The sequence below is a fragment of the Bidens hawaiensis genome, unplaced genomic scaffold (assembly GCF_021521415.1).
Source record: "Bidens hawaiensis isolate Kalapana, Puna unplaced genomic scaffold, B.hawaiensis_p1.1 tig00019196_1, whole genome shotgun sequence".
In the NCBI taxonomy this organism is placed as follows: Eukaryota; Viridiplantae; Streptophyta; class Magnoliopsida; order Asterales; family Asteraceae; genus Bidens; species Bidens hawaiensis.
This window is the reverse complement of record NW_027492907.1, coordinates 123,347-130,940: the sequence shown is the minus strand read 5'-3', so window position 1 is coordinate 130,940 and position 7,594 is coordinate 123,347.

Here is a 7,594-nt window from a genome sequence, read left to right as displayed (position 1 = left end):
TTGCACAACTATTCTGAAGAAGATTTAAGCTACTTCAAATTTGAGCAACTTCGTGATGTCTATTACAAAACTAGAGATGCTGAGAAAGTAAATGAATTTGAAAGACTTGAGAAAATCTATAACAAATATGGAGGAAAATGCCGATTGTTGATTGAACATGGAAGAACTCCTTATGTTGTAGATTCAATGACAAAAGAGATGGTAGAAAAGGAATTTAATTATTTGACAAAGAAAATTAAGAATGAATAAAGTGAAGAAAAGAAAAGAATGGAAAAGAAGAACAGGGACAGTCTAAAATTCAAAGATTATCTGAGAAAACACAATTTCTATGAAAAAGACTTGTCCCATTTCAAATTTGATGATCTTGAAAAGCTATACAACACAACAAGAGAAGATGTTCAGATAAAAGAAAAGGAACAACTTGCAAGAGATGCTGAACTAACTGATAAGATTGACAAATTAAGAAAGAAGTTTGATGGCAGTTGTGGTTACCTGTTGGATAAGGGAATGTTCCCAGAATTAGTGAGTAGTCTTTCTAAAACTACTGTGGACTCTTATTATAATAGATTGCAGAGAAAGTTCAAGCAAGAGAGAGTGTAACCTGATTCATCTAATAGGCAGTCAAGGGAAGAACAGCCTGAGCCTCCCAAAAAGAAGAGAAACTTAATGACATTGAGGAAGAAACAAGAGGATGGGAAAGAAACAAAAAGAGCTGGAACTGATAAAACCCTAATCCCAATGGAAGTGAAACCTGAACCAGTTGATGAACCTAATGTTCATTGGGAAAATGCAGAAATGATTCAAATTCTTAGGGGTACAATGGTAAATCAAAAGGGAATGAATGAGAATGCCTTTGATGCATTGGATAAGTATGAGTTGAAAGAGTTATTTTACTTGCAAAAGGCTGAGTGGGAGAAAGTCTTATTGGAAGGTGAAAACCCAAGAAGTTTTGTTGATGGCGGATTTGTGCCAGCATGATTGATGAACAATCCAAGGGTAGTTAATATGATTATTAAACTGTGCGAAGATGCAAGTGAAAATTTTGTAGATCTGATCAACTACACTGCTGAACTAATTGAGTCAATTTATATGAAATCATTTGCTATATCTAGGCCTAGAAAACCTATGAATTCTATCCCAATTAGGCCACCTATACCACACCCATCAGCAGGCAGAGGTGAATCAAGTAGAGCCGGATCACAAAGATGACAGGTTAACAATCAAATGTGGATCTTCCAAGAACTCTCTACTTTGACTCAGTCTCTGAGTCTTTAAAGGTGATTATGTAAAGTAGACAATTGAGGGATATTGTATTCAGAGATGATTTTGCTGAGTATTAAAGAGAACAATTGGAGAAAATGGCCAAACTGAATTTATATGATTATCATAATAGAAACAAGTTGCCGGGAGACAGAAAAATGAACTCTCCATGTATCTGAAAAATGAAGCTGACAAGGGATTTCCATTTTTGAAAGAAAGAAAAATTGGAAGTTGACAAAACAAGAAGAGCAACAAGAATGAAAAAGATAAGAAGTGCTTAATTGAATTATCAAATGTCAGTCAAAAACAACAATCCCCTATGAAATATGAATACTTGTATAAGCATTGAGAGAAGAATGACACACCCAAACTACAATGTTCAGAAGAATGGGATCATTGCAGAAATTGAATATAAGGTAAATTATGGCCACTATGTTCTTCGAAATTCTGACGGAATTATCTTAGGGATAATCACGAAGGATGAAGACCTGATCTATCTGCATGATGAAGATCTTAGAGATATAAGGAATATGGAGATTCCTGAGAGTCACATTCATTACCAGATCCTTTCTATCTTTCGACAAAGGGCAGGAACAGTGATGGTCAATCGAAGACAAGCAGCCTATGATGCAAGGAGAAAATAAAGGTCTTAGAATAGGTTTTGCTATGTAATGTCTTCGGACAGAATTTTGAATATGTAATTGTTTGAGATTTTTAATATGTAAAAATTTGACTTTGATTTGATGTGTATTATGACTATGTGTAACTAACTGTAGAAGTGTTTTGGGACAGCTGAGGTGTTCGAATATAGGGGGATATTTTTGAGTCAAGATTTGACCTAAGATAAGTATAAGGAAGATTGGAATCTTCTCAACCTCCTCAGAAATCGCTAAGTATGGAATCCGAGCACACTTGGATTCCCGGGCAAAGTTTTCTTACCCTAGCAAGGTATTTTGTCCATCAGGCAAGGTTATCTTCTAGAATTCTTCTTTAGTGTATACCCGAGTAGGGTTCACTATGTCTAGCAGGATTCTTCTTCATAGCCGAGTAAGGTTTCCCTCCGGGTAAGCTCTTGGCTAACCAAGCTCATGAAGCCAAGTGATTGGAAGATTGGGCAAGGTATTTATCAATAAAACATTTGTCCGAGTAAGCTTGATGTGAGTAATGAAATATCTCAAGTAACATCGGGCAGGGTTCAACTCTAGCAGGCTACAGTGTTACCATGCACACATGGCTTTGCTAATAAGCTATTCCTAGAAAGGAGTTGAAGGGGCCATTGAATAACAAGGTTGCTTGTAAGGTCATGTCGGGCCAAGTTTGATGTGATCAAGAAGATTGAAGTCTGCTAGGTAAGTATTTTCCTTTGGAAAATACTCTAAGTAAAACCTACCCGAAGAACTGTCCAAGCACACTTCAAGGTTACCAGGTCTACCCGAAGAAGACAAAGGCACAAAGCCTACCCGGTGAAGACAACTTATGCAAAGTCTACCCGGAAGACCTGTTTTTACACTTTGCATACTTTTGAATATGTAATTTGAATATGTACTATTTTTTTAGGGTTTCTAGAAGGAATGACAGCTGTCTGGAGGTGTCAAGCCTATAAAAGGAATAATTTAGGGCACGCTTCAAAAGGGACAATCTAATTAATTGTGAGAGAATATTTGAGCGTGACGGTTGTCATAGAATAGTACGGATATAACTTTTCTATCAAGAAACCCTAAATCAATTATCATTTGTATTATTTACGTTATACGAATAAAAATCTTTTGAGTGATTCTTGTGTGTGTTAGTTACCTTTAAATAATCTTTTAGCAACTACACTGTTTGTTTCTGATTCCGTCTTAAATGAACGGTTTTCTTTCCTAAAATAGCAACTATCATTAACTCTCTTGTCGACACATTTATTGTGTGAGTTAAGACTTGATTGTGATTGTGAGGGATTATTCGGGACCGACATACGGCCGTCGTGTTAGCCATCGTTCAGTTCATCTAGCAATGAGCTTACCGACAACATTATATACTTGCTTATTGGTTAAATTAATTATCTCACTTGACTTAGTTTTCTATTTTATATTATTATTATAGTGTCTTAAATCTAGTGTTTTACTCATTCAACCTAGTGTTAACAAAACTTATTTGTATTTTTAACACATTTGCAGGTCATCATGTGATCTGATTCTCAAGCTTGTGTTGAAAAAAACTTAGGATTGCATGATGGAGAAGAAGATTCAAGATTTTATTTTAGATTTTATTTTTACTTGCTTTACTTATAGAAATTTTTTACTTTGTATATTTGTAAATTGTTGGATTATTTAAATTGAAATGATAGATATTATAATATTAAATTTTTCATGATAGTACCTTGAGAGATGTGAGTAATCAGCTAACGCACCGACATTTCCGCCTTAGGTTGGGGTGTGACAATAGTCCAACATCTTATTTTGGATCCATAAAACCTATGCACAACAAGCAGAAGCAGCAATGTATTCGGCTTCTGTAGTTGAGATTGACACTGTTGTCTGCTTCTTGCACCGCCAGGACACTAGTTTGTTCCCTAGAAATTGGCATCCTCCAGAAGTAGACTTTCTACTCATGTTGCAACCATCATAATCACTGTCAGTTTAGGCAAGTAAAAAGAACTATTCTTTGTATACCAAATCCCCAAGTCTGGCTTCTGTTTCAGGTATCTGAATATTCTTTTAACAGCCAACATGTTAGAAACTTTGGGATTTGCTTAAAATCTTGCACAAACACACACATAGAAAATATGATGTTAGGCCTAGATGCAGTCAGATACATCAATTAACCAATTTTGGCTCTGTACTCATGTCTATCTACTAATTCTCCCTTTTTCATTTGCAATCTGCTTCTCATGTGTATCCACAGGAGTTGAAATGGCTTTCACATCATTATACTTGAATTTGGTTAAGATTTACTGATTAATAAATATTCCATCATTTTTTAGCTGAACCTGCAACCCAAGGAAGAAGTTCATCTTTCCCACTGAACTCCTGTTGTATTTGGACTTCATCATATCTTCAACCTCCTTACACATTGCTTCATCAGTTGATCCAAAGATAAAGTCATCTACATAGACTTGAAGTAGAAGTAAATATCTTCCCTTCCTCTTGTGGAATAAGGTTTTGTCAAGGGATCCTCTGCAGAAACCATTAGTAAGTATATGCTTTGACAACTTATCATACCAAGCTCTAGGAGCTTGATGCAATCCATATAGAGCTTTGCTAAGCTTATACACCCTACTAGGATAATCCGGATCCTCAAAACGTGGAGGTTGAGTCACATACACCTCCTCATCTTTTCTTCTATTCAAAAATGCAAATTTGACATCCAACTGATACATTTTATATTTTTTGATGCTACATATGCCGGAAAAATACTTATTGCTTCCAATCTAGTAACATGTGCAAACACTTCCACCAAATGTGTGCCTTCTTCTTGTAAGCATCCAAGTGCCACAAGTCTTGTTTTATTCTTCACAATTATGCCTCTCTCATATCTCTTGTTTCTAAACACTATTTTGGTTCGTATTGCCTATTTTCCTCGTGGCTTTTCAGCTAGTTCTCAAATATGTAGATCACTAAATTGAGCCAACTCATCCTGCATAGCTTCTACCCAACTATTGTCTTTCAAAGCTTGTTCAATATTTTTATATTCAACTTGAGATAATAAACATATATTGGTAGTTTTAGATCCACTCGTGGTCACTCTTTCAAGAAAATATCCAATAATGTTCTCAAGATGATATTTCTTTGTGTAGAAACAGTTTATACAAAAGTAACAATGGTAATTGTAGGATCAAGATTTGAATTGTTCAACTCAGGTTCTTCTTTAGTTTCAGTTCAACTTGATGAGGTCGAAGGATTGTCTTCATTGAACAATGGTTCAAACATGATGGCAGGGTGCATCTCCTTCTTCATGTGCATCATAAGTAGGAACTTTAATGGTTATAGCAAGGGTTTCTTCAGAATTGTCAGCTTCCATAACATCATCTTCTTCGTCAATAGATTTCTTCTTCAAAAAATTGAATTATGTTCCATCATTAGCAACTTTGGACCAATGTTTGTCCAAATCTAATATCAATTCAGATGTTGCTTTAGGAAAACTAGTATTGTAAGCACTAGATTTTGAAAGACTTGATGAGCTTCTCAAGGTCAATAACCAACTTGGACCATCAACTGTATTGAACTGATTCTCATTGAACACTATGTCAGATGATTCAATCACACTAAGATGATTTTTCACATAGACTCTATAAACTTTTGTTTATGAAGAATATCCAACAAAGAAGCATTCAAGAGATTTGGCCTGAAACTTTTTCAAATAATCCATAGTATTCAACACAGAATAGTTGCATTCAACAGACAAGAAAACAAGTAAGAAGAAGAATATAAAAGCAAAAGCTATTCTCACATCATCTTATTTATAATATGTTGTTAGACTTAATTAAAAATGTCATGTTAGGTTAATATAATTAAATAATAAATAATATCATTAATGGTTAAAATAACTTTTGAAATGCAACTTATGTTGAATATTTTAGTTAACAAAATAAAATTTTATCATTTACTATAACATATTTATATTTAAATAATTCAAAAATAAAAAGAAATGATATGATTGGTTAGAACCTCTTCTTGTATTTCTCGCATTAACAATTACTTCTGAAATGAATCTAGTCATATATATATATATATATATATATATAGGGATGAGATCTACAGAGAACTCCTTTTAAAGAAGAACTAAAGAACTAGTAAAGAACTAGGGTATAGACCCGTGTGATACGCGGGTGGATTAACATGTCACTACAAAAAATCAATTTAAACATAGATTTAGGTTAACATACTACTTGTTCATATTTGTTACCAAAGTATTATAAAATTACATTGTCTTATGATCAAACTTCAAAATTACAATAAGTTAATTGAAACAAAACCACCAAAAGACATTAACAAAAACACTAACCATGTTCTTTGATATTAAAACATCATCAAAGTTTTCAAAAGTTATACCAACATAAACTCCCATTTCCTAATAACCTGAAAAGTTATAAAAACAACACAATATTCAATTAAATTAACCTTAAAATAACAACATGTTTAATAATTACTAACATCTAAGCATTACAAAGTTCTTATGTACAACCTACAAATCTAAAGTTCATAAATATAGTTATTAGTTGGTCTAAAGAGATGTTGACAATATACTTTTTTTATTAAATATATGAAAAATATCTAAATCATTAATATATTACCTTCTCCTTCGTCATCGGACAACAAACTTTCCGGATAACCATCACAATCACTTTCATAGTTTGCACATTCGGCTAACCATTTAACCTTCAAACCAACCTCCCTTTCCAACTCAAGATGTGCAATTTCTTTTCTATTATTAGATAACTTTAACATATCTAGCTCTCTCAGAAGGAATAAATCATCACATGACAATAGTTGTTTAGGATTCAAATTTTTAGACTGGCCATTCTCAAACTTGATAACAACTTTGTTTTGATTAGGATAAAAAAACCAATCCCTAACATGTTCAAACGGTAAAACATTTTGGTGAAGATCATCAAGTTAATGATGTGAAAGATAATTGAGATTGGTTTCCTCTATACATGGAGAAAGTTTCTGAAAACCAATCTCATGAATCTGATGTTTAAGGAGGTTATTAAACATCATCACAGATTCAATATTATCTTTGTGTATCATGAGGAAATCGCTAAACAGGAATTCATACTTACGTAAAACCATTGAAAACTTCCAATTGACAATGGTAGACATTTTTTTTCTTATTAGTTTTGTTATGAAAAGCTTTAGAGTGTAAAAGAAGAAGAAGAGGATGATGATGAGTTAAATTGATAATTATAAAACATAAAAATGAAGTGACGGTTTATTTTTCCAAAGATCTAAATGACTATATCTATCTAATGAGTATATCATGTATAGTTACCCTATATTTGTAATATTTTATTAGATATTATATTTACTATATTCAATACTTTAACTTAAAATTGAAATAGTCATATAAACAATGGTATCTTATTAAACATTTGAATTTGGTTTTTTTTTATATATTAACGTTAAATATTTAATTATAACTTAATAACAATTTTTAAGATACGATAACAAACAAAATTACAAAACGTTTTAGAACTACATAAAAAAGTATAGAACAAAAAATGTTACATGATAACCATAAGTGTAGAATAGAACAATTTCAAATGCATGACAAATTTACTATTTATCATTCTACGTTTCCGAAACTCTCCTTGTACACAACATTTGTTGTTTTATTTGTAAGCTTTGGTTCT